The sequence below is a fragment of the Hylobates moloch genome, unplaced genomic scaffold, assembly GCF_009828535.3.
Source record: "Hylobates moloch isolate HMO894 unplaced genomic scaffold, HMol_V3 SCAFFOLD_17, whole genome shotgun sequence".
Classification (NCBI taxonomy): domain Eukaryota; kingdom Metazoa; phylum Chordata; class Mammalia; order Primates; family Hylobatidae; genus Hylobates; species Hylobates moloch.
The window spans coordinates 30,817,751-30,830,494 of record NW_026652292.1 but is presented as its reverse complement, the minus strand read 5'-3'; the positions used below and the strand labels follow the sequence as shown (position 1 = coordinate 30,830,494).

Sequence of the window (12,744 nt, the reverse complement as noted above, 5' to 3'; positions counted from 1 at the left end):
TCTGAAACACTAGTTTAGGCCATGATGGGAATGGGTGGTTGGACATGCCTCATTATACCTCTGTCCCTTTGGAATTCAAGCACAATTGATCAGCATTAACATTAAAGCAGAGACTTTAAAACTGACAAAACAGACTGTAGCAATTAGGTATCAACATGATAATATAGCAGGCCCTGAAAGAAATAGAAGTATTTCACCCCAAAATACATTTATTTGATATATTTTGAAATGGCCCTGAAAAGCTGTCTCTTGTGGGGAAAATCTACCTTCTGTACTGCTCACTCTTCCCTTTCCAGTTATTTTCCTGATTTAGGATAGAATTAACTAAAGTGTCTGGCACCTTTTTAAGTCTGATAAGAAACGTTTACAATCTATTTTCTCCGAAGCCTGCTACATGGAGGCTTCATCCGTATAATAAGAACGTTGTTTGCCACAACTTCTTATTTTAACCCAGACACTCTCTCCTATTGCTTCCAAGTCTATAGATAAACTCTTTCAACCAATTGCCAATCAGGAAATCTTTGAATCTTCCTATGACCTGGGAGCCCCACTTTGATTTGTCCTGCCTTTCCAGACCAAACCAATGTACATCTTACATGTATTGATTGATGTCTGATGTCTCCCTAAAATGTATAAAACCAAGCTGTAGCCCTACTGCCTTGGGCACATGTTTCAGGCTCTCCTAGAGCTGCGTCACAGGCCATGGTCTTCATATTTGGCTCAGAATATATCTCTTCAAATATTTTACAGAGTTTGACTCTTTTCATTGACAGTATTTTTATGAGTTTAAGATAATAAATCCCTTTTGAGATTTTCTGTTGATGTTAGTATATGGTATGGTGCCAGCAAACATCAATAATTTTAATATTACCTTCATTCAGGCTTTATTACATCTCATCTGAGCTTTAGTACTGTTGATGGAAAAAAATTAAAATATTTGAAGAAATTTATTCTGAGCCAAATATGAATGACTATGACTTGGAACACAACCTGAAGAGGTCCTCAGAACAGTCACCCAAGGTAGTTGAGTTATAGCTTGGTTTTATATATTTTAGGGAGCTAGAAGTTACAGGCAAAAACATAAATCAATAAATGTAAGGAATACATTGGTTTGGCCCAGAAAGTTGGGGCACCTTGAAGGGGGGGCTCACAGGTTATAGGTAGAGTCAAAACTTTTTCAATTGGCAATTGATTCAGAGTTAAGCTTTGCCTAAAGAGTTGACGTCAACAGAAAGAAATGCTTGAGTTAAGGAGGACTGTGGAAGCCAAGGTTCTTGTTATGTAGATGAGGCCTCCAGATAGCAAGTTTCAGAGAGAATAGATGGCAAATGTCTCTTTTTGGGTCTTAGAAGGTGTCAGCCTCTCTAAAAAAAACTAGTGAGGGAAGGAGGTTCTCTACAGGAAAAAAAAAATCCCCCCACAAAAGATGACTTTGCAGGGCCTTCCAAGATATATCAAAGAAATATATTTTGGGTAAAATGCATTAATTTTCTTCAGGGTCTGTTATCTGTCATGTGATGGTATACCAGAGTCAGGTTGGAATTTGGCATCCTATTGCTACAGAGTCTGTTTTGTATGGCAGTCTTAAGATCTCTATTTTAATGTTAATGCTGGTTAGTTCTGTCTAAACTCCAAAGGGAGGGGTTATAACAGGGTATGTTATAACCCCTCATCATGGCCTGAACTAGGTTTTCAGGTTTCTTGGGATCCACTTGGCCAAGAAGGGTGTCCACTCAGTCAGCTGAAGGCCTTAGAATTTTATTATTGGTTTGCTGTACTCATCCTTTAACTGTTCTCCAGCCTCCAGTTTCTTCCCACTCCAATTGAGCCAACTGATAGCTTCCAGATTCATATTTTTAAAAGCCAACCATGACCAGGACACTTTCCTGCTTGATGAGCTGCAGTGGCTCCCTATGTGCCTCATGGGTAAATAATATTTTCCTAGACAGATGTTCAAAGCTACCACAATCTGTTCCCATCCTACTCTCCAAGCTTTACTTCCCATTACTCCTTCCACATTCTCTGTGCTCTGAATAACTTTTCATCATGTTCCCAGGAGCAGCGGGCAGGTCTGTTTTATTCCCTGCATCCCTCACTCCTCTACCACTGCCTTGCATATTGTAGGTGTTCAAAATAAATACCAATGGGACAAATGAAGGAGCCAGCCCTTCCTTCTTCATGTTCCGGGTCTTTGCTCACATTGAAAGTTTCCCCTTTTCTGCCTCGGGAGATCAAAACTGCTTGGAAATGCTCACTCATTTTCCAGAAACAAGGGCTCTCATTCTCTTCTAAATTGCAGGTATACTTAATTTCTAACTTGGTCGGGGACTAGATCCCCAAAATAATCAAAGCACAAAAGTTTATTGAGTAGATGAACATAAAGGTGCAAGTGAGGTAGATAACTCCATCTGGAAGAGACCATTGAGGCTGCAGTTGATCACACATACATCCTGAATTTTCATCTCCTCCTGGGACCTTTATGGTCTGTTTGGGCTGCCATGCCAGAATATCACTGACTGGGTGGCTTAAACAACAGAAATTCATTTTCCTACAGTTCTGGAGTGTGGAAATCCAAGATCAGGAAGCTGTCAGGGTTGGTTTCTGGTGAGGCCTCTCTTCCTGGCTGGCAGACAGCCGCCTTCTTGCTGTGTCCTCACTTGGCCTTTCTTCTGTGCACCTGTACCCTCACTGTCTCTTCCTTTTCTTATATGAACACCAGTCCTATTGGATTTGAATTAGGGCTCCACCCTTACAGTCTCGTTTAACCTTGATTACCTCTTTAAAGGCCTTGTCTACAAATACAGTCCCATTGGGGGTTAGAGCATCAACACAGGAATCTGGGGAGTACAGGGACACAACTGAGTCCATAATTGAGCCCTTTCACTTTTACCCTTGTTGCCACCGAGTCCAGCTCCTGAAGCTTGGATGGGATGTGGATGATTTTCTCTCTCTTCCCTCCTCCCCAATTCCTTTTCTTTTCCTTCTTTGCACAATGAAGATATTCTAGAATTTTCAAATAAACAAGAAAAACACAAAAGGTCTTTTTGTGTTCATAAGAGCAGTTATGGAACTGGAGTATTGTGTTCCAATCTAGCTGTTCTCAGGTTCTCATGCAGAATGCTCCCCTTAAGATTTTCTAAATTCCTTCTACCCCTGTCCTGCAGGGAGGGGAAGAAAATCTCCCCCACCCTCCTCACCCCTTCAACCTCCACCCCATCCTTGGAGAGAGGGGCAGTTGGTGGCAAAGGGAAATTTGGCTCACACCCTGAGGAAAACATTTTACCACCTCCCAGCTTAAACAGCCCAGCCCCAAAGGGCTACTTTCTTATAGTCTCTTTCTTGGCCTTTGCCATTTTCCACCTTCCATGTTAGTTATTTAAATACGCTTCTTTTTTTTTTTTGAGACGGAGTCTCGCTCTGTCGCCCAGGCTGGAGTGCAGTGGCTCAATCTCGGCTCACTGCAAGCTCCGCCTCCCGGGTTCACTCCATTCTCCTGCCTCAGCCTCTCCGAGTAGCTGGGACTACAGGCGCCCGCCACCACGCCCGGCTAATTTTTTGTATTTTTAGTAGAGACGGTGTTTCACCGTGGTCTCGATCTCCTGACCTTGTGATCCGCCCACCTCGGCCTCCCAAAGTGCTGGGATTACAAGCGTGAGCCACCGTGCCCGGCCCTAAATACACTTCTAATCACACTCATTACACCATAAACTTCTTGAGGGAAGGGGACTATCCAGAGGTAATGTATGTTTGAATGAGTGAGAGGATAAGGGATGTGTGAATGAGAGACAATGTTATATGCACTTTAATGATCTTTTTGGGGGACTGGTACTGCCACCCAAAAATCCAGGCTTATTTCCTTCAGCCCTTCCCTGTGTTCTTGGCCCCTTCCCTGTCAGCACTTGGTATATGCTTAGGGAATAGAGTGATTAGGAAGGGGTTGGTTGCAAGTCACTAAAGCCACAAAACAGTGGCTTAAAGGCAGAGGTTTATTTTTCTTATGTAACAAAATGTCTGGGAGTAGGTGTCTGCTGGCTCTTAGTCAGCTGCTAGATGTCAGAGCCAACAATTTCATGTTTCCTTGGCAGCTTTATGGATATGTTGCCTCCTGGATACAAGACAATTGCTATGGGTCCATAGCTCTTGTTGGTTTCAAGACAAAAGGAGGGGAGAGGAGGGTCAGGGAGAAGGAAGGGGGAAGGGGGAGGGAGAAAGAGCCTACATTCGCTCTTTAAATGAAGAAAGCAAATCTGCCCTAGAAACCTCCTCTCCCCCAGAGTTCTGCTTGTTTCTCATTAGGCAGAATTGGGTTGTGTGTGCATTCAGTGGCCTAAGGGGGTTGAAAAGTGAGGGTTTTGCTAGGAGTTTGTCATACTTCTCCCTAAACAACATTGCAGTTCTATTAGCAAGAAGGAAGGAGTAATTACTATTGAATAGTCAAAGCTGGTAGCTATCACATAAAATGCAAACACAGTTGAATGTTAGCTTAATAAGAATAATTAAAGACCAAGACTATTATAAGAAAATGAATCAGAGCTTTTAAAGTCCCATATATGAGTAAATAATTAAAGGATAATTATATTTTGGAGTGATATACATGCCTGCTCACAGTTTTACCTGGTCTGCACATTTGTTCACTCTCTCCCCTGTATTGTAATTTACAAGGTATTTATCTACTCCTCCTACAAGATTCGTAAACTCTCCCATGAGGGTTTACCTGCAAATTCCCCATGGCTTCTAATTCATTGCCTTGCTGTTAGCAGGCACTTAAACATGTTAGTTGTGTAAAAGGAGACCCGAGGGTTACATAACCCTGTTTATAATTCATGGTTTTACATGACATGACAAATTGCATCAATTAGACAAATACGCTCATTTAATTACTTTTCTTTGTCTCATGACTAGCACTGAACCCCGAACTTCAGCCAACTGTCTCCAGTGCATGTCTTTGGTCATATGGGAGCGGCTGAGGTTGTGTGGATGGCTCAAAGCAACTTCTTTCCCCTACTACAAAAACAACTTAAAACATCTTCCTCTTGTAGGACAGTGCAGTGGAGTCTCTCACTTTATTTAAGGCTTAGATTCTAAAGTCCCCGATTCAGTGACAATGACAATTGACATTATTCGTAAATATCTCTCAGATTAGTCATAAAATACAATATGCTTTGTTTTTTGTGTACAAACCTGCACACACGCACACACACACACACACACATATATGCAGATTTGTCTCTCCTTTAATGCTTACTCCTGAAATTAATAGAATTACCCATGCTATTTTAAATGTTACTCTTGTCTTTCTTGCAATCTCTCTTTTTCTCTCTGTGTTCGAAGTGTGAATAGTTGAATTCTGGTGAGTTAAATGTGGGATATGTGACCCCACTGTGGTATCCTCACTGAATGAAAAACTGCATTAAAAGATGAGTGAAAATAACAAGCAGGGCCTTGTCCCTCTGCCCTGTCTTTGCATACATGCCAAACTTTCTGAATTTACATGCCCTTGGCAAAGAGATAACTACAGCATTCCACTTGAAACAAACATTTTCTGGCAAAGGCATGTTGAGTGTCAGGGCCCATTTTGATTTTTCGTCAACAGCAAAATATTATTCACCCAAGGAATCCAATCATCCCAGTAAATTGAAATTCTTTTTGTTTGTTTCACTGCTGTGGTTCTGGCCCAGCATTTCCAAGTGCTTCATAAACAAGCATCCAAGCATTCATTACCAAAATATTTCCCAGCATATTTCTGATATTTTTTGGTTTTTTCTAGAGAAAAGACTGTACTGGCTCCTAGGGAGACATTTAATTCCTCTAGCTTCTGTCTTTTATATTTAAAGGCAACTCTATCCTCCTCCATCCCTGGCATATGTGGTAGCCATGGTAGGTTTGGTGGGTCCACCCGCATCTTCTCACCACACAGATCCTTCACTGCTGGGTGCACCTGAGGCTGTGGGACCCAGTGAGCTAACAGAGTGGTACTCACCAGGGAAGACTGGAAATTCTTTTGTGCCTAGGGAGTCTAACCAAGCGTATTTCTGCTACTTGAACCCAAGACTTTGCTGTTCTTAGCAGTGGGCTGTCTCGCTTGGCAGGAGGCTGGGATCAGGCATGACAGGAAAGGCCAGCCCTGTTCAGCTCCTGGTTCCTCCTATTCACTGCAGAGTAGCCTCAGCGCTTCTGAGCTTTCGTTCCTTCACAGGCTTGCAAATCTCTACACCACGTTAGTTAATAACCACCTTGCAAGGGTCACAGGTGCAGCACAATGAACCATCTAAAGGATTTCATCTAACCCAAAGAGGTGAAACGCCAAATGTTGATATTTACTTGATTTCCGCTATCCCCACTACGCCTGCCAACATTTTATTTGTAATGACTCAGTAAGAAACTTGCCCCACTACATCCTTGGAAGAAGAATGGGTAACTTGTCAGATATCAATTTCTTTTAACTTTTGTTTTTTAATACTTCAAAGTATGCACAAAAAATGCGAACATGCAACAAATGCTCCAAACAGCAAATAATTAAGGGCTGAGAAAAGAGTCTTAAAAATGAAATTGAAACAAGAGACTCTTTGACTAAACTGTTTACACAGTGGAAAGGAGCCACTTCATGTTTGAGACTGTTTTAACCTTTTCTCTTTTATGAATCATCTTTAGATGAGTGGTTTTGTTCCATCAAACAAAACCTTTGAAGTTCCACCCATGGTGGACTTCTACATTTCCTCATTTAGGCAGCTTGGAAAGGATGTGGCCAGGGCAGAAACCAAGGATACAGGGATTTCAGCTTGTGGATAATAAGGGTGATTTAGGCAATTTAGGGTGATTGAGTCTCCAAATTACCATCTCTTTTCCATTCAAATGGGATCAACACAACTCTCAAAGAATCTCAAAGTCAGATTAGAGAAGTGGGAATCTGGGGGACTTTGTCCTCCCTGTTTCCTCTGCTCGAAAGTACTTTCCCAGGTACCAATTGGCAATTGGCTTTTGGCCTCCTTGCTTTGTTACTCTGATCACAAACGCACACTCCCAGCCCTGACTCCCATCACAGAGGTACCCATCATTACCTGACACTGTATTATTTTTTCACTTACTTATTTCTGTAGGTCTGAATCAAACAGATTTTATTCAACTTTTCAGAATGAGGAAAACAAATGATATAAGTCACTAAAATGCTTTCTTATCCTACTACCTCAAACAATTTTCAATGTTTTTTTTTTTTTGAGATGGAGTCTCGCTCTGTCGCCCAGGCTGGAGTGCAGTGGCGGCAATCTCGGCTCACTGCAAGCTCCGCCTCCCGGGTTCACGCCATTCTCCTGCCTCAGCCTCTCCGAGTAGCTGGGACTACAGGCATCCGCCACCACGCCCGGCTAATTTTTTGTATTTTTTAGTAGAGACAGGGTTTCACCATGGTCTCGATCTCCTGACCTCGTGATCCGCCCGCCTCGGCCTCCCAAAGTGCTGGGATTACAAGCGTGAGCCACCGGTACAAAATGCTCACCTGGCAAATATGAAAAGCTTCAACACATTCTTGTTTTGTAACTTCTGCTGCAATAAATGCGATATTAGCAAACGTACAAACTTCCATATCAATCCTAAAAGTTGGATTACTGAATTATTACACTAATTTGTACGATGTTTCTCATATTTTTATTCGTACACTTTTAATGAGATCATTGGCAATACATATAGTATTTTCTTTAACTTCATTTTCACATTAAGCCAATGTCTTTTATATAGCCATCAAAAAGTAAATTACACAGGTTTATAGACCGATTTAAGCTCTAGGGTCTTAGAATCAGCCACTTTCTCATCTTTCATGACACCTTCCTGTTTTGCAAAACCATGATCAGCATGAATTGCAAACATACCTGCTTCAGTACAAGCATTTCTCAGGTCTCCTCCACTAAAGTCATCTGAAAACTTCACAATTACTCCATAATCAATTTCACCACACTTTGTAATGGGACTTGCATGGATTTTCAATGTGTCTAATCTTGCTTGTTCATTTGGCAAATCAATATGTATTTTTTTTTCTATCTAATCTTCCTGGATGCAGCAAAGCAAGATCCAGTGTATTTGGTCTGTTGTATTTTAACTCTGAGCAGAGTATCAAATCCATCCATTTGATTCAGTAACTCCATTAAAGTTCTCCGAATCTGTCAGCTGAAGTACCCTTGGAAAACCAACAACCATCAATAGCATCTAATTCATCCATAAAAATGATGCATGGTGGATGGTCCCTGACATAATTAAACATTTCTCTGATCCAATGAGCCCTTTCACCAATGTACTTGTCTACAATAGAACTAGATACAACCTTTAAGAAATTGCAGTCCTGGCCAGGCGTGGTGGCTCACACCTGTAATCCCAACACTGTGGGAGGCCAAGGCAGGTGGACCTGGGCACCATGGTGAAACCCCATCTCTACAGAAGATACAAAAATTAGCTGGATAACTGGGTGTGGTAGCTCTCACCTGTAATCCCAGTACTTTGGGGGGCCAAGGTGGGTGGATTACCTGAGGTCAGGAGTTTGAGACCAGCCTGGCCAATGTGGCGAAATCCCGTCTGTACTAAAAACACAAAAATTAGCCAGGCATGGGGTTGCATGCCTGTAATCCCAGCTACTCAGAAGGCTGAGGCAGGAGAATTGCTTGAACCCAGAAGGTGGAGGTTACAGCGAACCAAGATTATGCCACTGCACTCCATCCTGGGCAACAGATGCGACTCCATCTCAAAATAAAAAATAAAAATTAATTAATTAATTAATTAAAAATTAGTTGGGCATGATGGTGCATGCCTGTGGTCTGAGCCACTCCAGAGGCTGAGGTGGGAGGATCACTTGAGCCTGGGAGATGGAGGTTGCAGTGAGCCAAGATCGCAGTACTGCACTCCAGCCTGGACAATAGAGTGAGACTCTGTCTCCAAAAAAACAAAAAAAAAAAAAAGGAAAAAAGTTGCAGTCCAGCTGGCCAGCAATAGCTTGTATGCCAAGAGTGTTTTTCCTGTTTATGGTGCTCCACGTAACAAACAGCCTTTTGGAGGTATTATTCCTACACACTGGAATAACTGGGTTTGTAAGTGGTAACCCCTCAATTCCCGCATCTATTCTGATAGCCCTCCAATCTCAGAATAAGAAACATCCCAGGATCCTCATGAGACATGTTATAAATCAGTGGCTCCACCTCTCTTGGTAAATATCTCCTGATAGTTAGTGTAGCCCTATCCAAAGCAACTCTTGTTTCTGGCTTCAGATACTTTTGTGAAGCTGTCGACGACAACTCCCAACATATCTTGGTCCATCTGCAGCTTTAACAATGAATTTTTCTTCAGTTAATTGTTTAAGCATATTACTCACAAACTGCCCAACACTTTTTAGGGCCTTCAGATCATTTTCAGACTTTTCATACGGCTTGGTAAATTCTTTGAATTGTTCCCTTAGCTCCTTAAGATGGCCGCCCATCTCCATGCACTCTGGCAGCTTCTTGCTGTAGTCCTGAAATATCTTATCTCTAGGGTCCACCATGATGAGAAGCACTATTTGTTTATTGTTTATTGTCTGTCTCTCTAACTATCATATAAGCTCCTCAAGTACAAGAACATTGTGTTTCCTGTTCATTGACCACCACTATCTTGAATAGTGCTTGGAATATGGCAGGTGCTCAAAAAATATTGGTGGGATGGATATTCGGATTTAACATCCTAATTTTATTAATGATTAAGATGTGTTGTTGAGAGGTAAAGTGGCTAACCCAAGATCACACAGCTGGTTAGTGGTAGACTAGGGGCAAAACCAACCAACTAACCAACCAACAAGCCAGCCAGCCAGCCAACCAGCTAACCAAAGATGTGGTTCATGAGTTAGTCTGGATTCCTCTAAAAGTTGAACCCCAGAGGTCTGTATACAGATAGTTTATTTGGGAAGGGATTCTAGAGAGCAAGAGTAAGGAAGTGGTGGAGAGGAACAGGCCAAACAATAAGCATTACAGAGCTGGCTCTGAGGAGGCTTAGGAAAGGCACCAAAGAACTCTCCATGTAGGGGATGAATGAGGGAAGATTAATCCAGTCTGTACTGACTGACTAAGGGTGGTACCATGCGTTTTGTAAGCCCTGAACCCCAGCTCTTTCTGTCTTCCCTCAGGTTAGGCACCATCCAGATGCACCTGTCCAGTGCAAAGCTGGCCAGAGCTGGCTTAGATTTGGTCACTGCAGCAGCTGCTGGAGCAAGGGAGGCAGGTGGGGACCGAGAAGGTTTGCAGTGGCTCACAGGGGCTGTCTAACTCAGCTGATGACTTCTAGTCTGGAGCTTTTTCATTCTAGCATTTGTGCCCTGTGCTCCCTGGTCACCACTAGGAGGAGTTAAAGCATTTTGCAAAATACTTCACAGTGTGCTGAGCCATTACAACTTAGAACTGGAAATATTAGTTCTGTAAACTTTAAGAAAGCTCAAGACAGCCATAAATGGCTCCAGAACGAGGCCAATTAATGCCTGACCTCCTGCACAGCCTTTTCTTCCTGAGGTTCTTACTGCCTCCATGGGGTCTGACTAGGAAATGAGGCACCTATCTTCTCTGCTCTTGGATCCCCCAAGACTTCCAGGGGAGGCTCTGCTCCTCTCCTCCCACCCTCCAACTCTAGCTAGGCCCATCAAGCAGGCAGCAAGACCATCACTGCCTAAGGGATTTACCAATATGTGTGCACCCATCATGAATGCTCTGTCTAGCCTGGGAAGCCTGGTTCTTAAAGCACCAGGCTTCCGGGATGGGCCACTGTTCAGTTGCAGATTCATTTTCTAATGAATCTACTCTCTATGCCTTCGCAGCCTAGGGGCTTTTGGAACTCAGAAGCAAGACAAACCATTCTTATTTCTCTGCTCTCTACTGTTACATCCTGTCCTCAAAGCAATGAGGCATCCTGGCCCAGCTTAAATGTGAAGGAAGGGCCAATGAGAGAAAGGGATGCCAGGATTAGAGGTAGGTGGATGGAAACAGTGAGCAATATTTTAAACATATTATCTCAGCATCTTTGAAGAGAAAAGTTGCTTTGTAAACCTAAAGAAATATCAGATCAGCTTGTCTGGTCAAGCTGGTCTTTGACCAGAGCATGTGCATAATTTTTTTAATTTTAATTTAAAAATTTGTTTAGTTTCAATTTTTTTTGTTTTCACTGGGAACACAACACATGTATCATTTTGACTGCTTTTCCTGTACTCAGCCTCCAAGAGGGCAGAGGTCATGTCTGTCTTGCTCGTTGATGTATCTCAAGTGTTTAGCACAGTTTCTGGTGAAGATAGGTGCTCCAACAATTTCTATTGATAAACAAATGGGTCAAGGACACCACACACACACACACACAAACACACACACACACACACACACACACACAGAGAGAGAGAGAGTAGCTGGTACTTATGTTAACTGTCCAGGATTTAGTAGGTACCTGGTGGGCATAGGTAGGAAGCATGCACCTAATCTGACACTTTCATTGCTATTTTTTTCAACATGTAGAAAAGAATCAGAACGACTTTCTCATGAACCCCATAGGAAGATGGGCGTTCTTTAGTCTGTCCTCCTTCAGAGGTAAAGTAGCAAACAGCACATAGCTAGCTCTCATGATTTGAGCCGTGTCAGCCCTGGTGCTGAGCTTGCTAAGCCACACACCTGATGCCTGCAGGCAATTAGAGGCAGATGGTAGGTGCAGAGTTTGATTTAGATGGACTCTCTTAAGTTTCCTTTCGTCCTTTAGATTCCTTGGTACTGACAGTTTCCCAGTTTCCCATTTTAACTATCATAGTTGTGGACTAAAGACAATTTTTTACATATTTCTATATATTTGGACTTCTTCCAGGATGGGCCATTGTTCAGTTGCATCATTACTTATGAAATATGACATCTGTCTTCTAAAGCCATTTATTCTCCTGAGTTTGACAACACAGCCTGGCTTGGTGAGGAAGGCGCCAGCTGGACCACTTCTGGCCCTTCTTTGTAAAAGCTTGTTATCTAATGTGGCAGCAGATGTCCTCCGAACGCTTTGGCTTATGGCTTGCCCAATAGCCTGGTGATTGATTCCAGTGGCCTCACAGAGGCTGATTTTGGCAGCAGAGGTAACTACAGTCTGGATGTAGATGTGGGAGGTGGTAAAATGGTAAAACTATCAGCCTTTATCGTACCGCAATTAGGTTTTGTTGGGGAGATTGTCTTTGAAGGTAAAACCCTTGGCTTAAGCAGAAGAAGCAAAAGAAAGGCCTTTAATGAATTCCTACAGCCCTCTACTGGCCCTCATCATATCTGAGGCAGCAAATAGATAAAGTTTAAATATTTTTTTCCAGTGTCTTAATATTCTGTTAGGATAATTGCCCCAGTGGCCCACTTTGCTTTCCTGGCATGTCCTGTTGTACTATTGTAACTTGCAGCTACAATTACTTCAAAACAGTAGCTTTGGGACAAATAAGACAGTCTTTCCGGTTTTTTTTTTTTTTTTGCCCCCTTCCCTAAGATAAGAGAGTGCTAATAATTCTCTAAGTTATAGATTATGTCAAGGTTTTAAATTAACACATTAATAAAGGAACCAATGGGGAAGATATAAGAAGAGTTTCCCCCAGGTTCTTGCAGGAAATGTGTGTGTGTGTGTATGTGTGTGTGTGTGTGTGTCTAGCAAAATAAAAAATGCTAGACTAAATATGAACCTGGTTAACCTTCTACAAGACAATAAAAGTATAACCCCTCTGTAATACTTTTGGAGTAATTTCCCTAC

The 12,744-nt window shown here is 42.3% G+C and overlaps 1 protein-coding gene and 1 pseudogene across 2 annotated transcripts in view; one reads left to right on the top strand and one right to left on the bottom strand.

Moving 5' to 3' along the window:
- Nucleotides 1-12,744, top strand: part of SLC45A2 (solute carrier family 45 member 2) — a 39,087-nt gene that overhangs the window by 4,858 nt on the left and 21,485 nt on the right. The window lies entirely within an intron of this gene.
- Nucleotides 7,747-9,520, bottom strand: LOC116456790 (26S proteasome regulatory subunit 10B-like; annotated as a pseudogene).